The sequence below is a fragment of the Anneissia japonica genome, unplaced genomic scaffold, assembly GCF_011630105.1.
Source record: "Anneissia japonica isolate Jap-2015-1 unplaced genomic scaffold, ASM1163010v1 scaffold288241_len153310_cov167, whole genome shotgun sequence".
NCBI classification, from domain to species: domain Eukaryota; kingdom Metazoa; phylum Echinodermata; class Crinoidea; order Comatulida; family Comatulidae; genus Anneissia; species Anneissia japonica.
This window is the reverse complement of record NW_022731111.1, coordinates 130,703-132,635: the sequence shown is the minus strand read 5'-3', so window position 1 is coordinate 132,635 and position 1,933 is coordinate 130,703.

The following is a 1,933-nucleotide window of genomic DNA, read 5'->3' as shown; positions in this document are numbered from 1 at the left end:
TGAAAATGATAGTGCTCAGGGGAAATTTGATTGGCTGAATCTATGGCAGCCATCTTGGATGGTACACACACACAGCTCTGCGTATTTCGAACATCGAATACATTGCTGTTAGCGCTCTAGTATTCTTATTATATCTCTATGGTAATAGTACATAAAGTTAGCCTAGGAGTTACACGAAACAAAAACGCATTTTTCGGGATATATGCAACCATTAAACTGTCGAAATATTATTTTTAGGCAACTATAAAGTTTACCAAAAGTTGCTATAATAATTATTTGCCGAGTATTGCGTTCTATTCATTCAGAAAAACACAAAACGTCGTCAAACTTTTCGTAGCGTCACCGAGTGAAAAACAGAAAATTCACAGGCCGATACGAGGCCCGTCAGTGTCCTCGCACGTACAGGGCCTAGGCCGGCCTAATTGTAACTCAACCTAAACGTCAAATAAGGAACTATTTAGGGTTTCCGTCAGAGGCTTTACGGTATTGCTAAAAGAGGTTTGTTGATAGGTATGTTTATTGTAACTCGCTAGGCCTAACTAACTAAAGTAAGCCCTACCTAGAGAGTATGTATTTGTTGTGTAAGCAGCTCAGCTGCAGCCTGGCCAGTAGTAGGGCCCCATAGAGGGTACCTAGCCTAGGCCTATCCCATTTATTTATGTACAGCATGGCATGCAGTGCACTAAACAAAAAAATATATATATAATTATTATAAAAGCATAAAATGTGATTCAATTAGGCCAAAAAAAAAAAAAAATCAATTGTTTGTTTGCCCGTCCATTTTTAAAAATAATTATGATATAGGGGTAGGTGGAAATTTGTTTTAAATTTATTTATTATTTTTAAGATACTCATCAGATGGATTAAAAATAACCCACAGGTCATCCATGCTAATGAAAAATCAACTTTCAAATCAGCTCTAGATAGGTATTAGCAAACTTAAACCAAATAAATAAATCTTCCTCAACTATATATGAAATAAAATATAATAAACTTGCAACAATGTTGCACACAAGCAGCAAAAGAAAGAAAGTGCTAAAGTTACCAGCAATGTCCAATTAGCAATTCTGAGATTGTAGGACAAAAAATAAAAATAAATTCACTCACATTTTCTTTTTAATTGTAAAGAAAAAGCTAAAAAAAAGTTTTTTTGTTTTTCCACCCCTACTTTTTCCAGTGAGTTAGGGGCGGGTTGAGGAGAGCAAACAAACATATATTTCCTTTGGCCTTACACAAAGCCACCAAAGTCTGTCTTCTTTTTGCAATTACTTAAATTATAATTTTTATTAAAAAACATAGTTTTACAAGGATACAATACAAAGATACTTATTCATCCCACTACGGGAACATTTCATGGCTGGATACAACAAAGTGAAAAAAGCATAAGACAATTTACTAATAGTGATAAAAATAATAATATTAGTATAGTAATAATAAAACTAATAATAATAATAATAATAGTTATGATAGTTTTGGCCTACACACAGCACCACTCGTTCATATTATTCAGTGGAGATTTTGTCTCACAATTTAGCTATCCTGTCTCTTATACACATCTAGATGTGTATAAGAGACAGGCTTTATGGTTTATAAAAAATATATTTAGCAAAATTCAGCTTTTATTAGGATTTGGCTTTTTGGATAATAACAGCTACACTGCCCACACTTGATTGAATTCAGCTTTTATTAGGATTTGGCTTTTTGGCTAATAACAGCTACACTGCCCACACTTGATTGAAAAATTTAACACAATTATAATGTACAACATACTATAACAGTAAAAACAAAAATAATTAAATTTATGGTACCCACCATATGAACCACAGTTGTTTTAAAATATGAAAAAATACAATACATAACAAATAAAGGACTCCAAACACCATTCATTATTACAATCATTAGTGTTTATTACACTTTTCTTCACAATTTTATA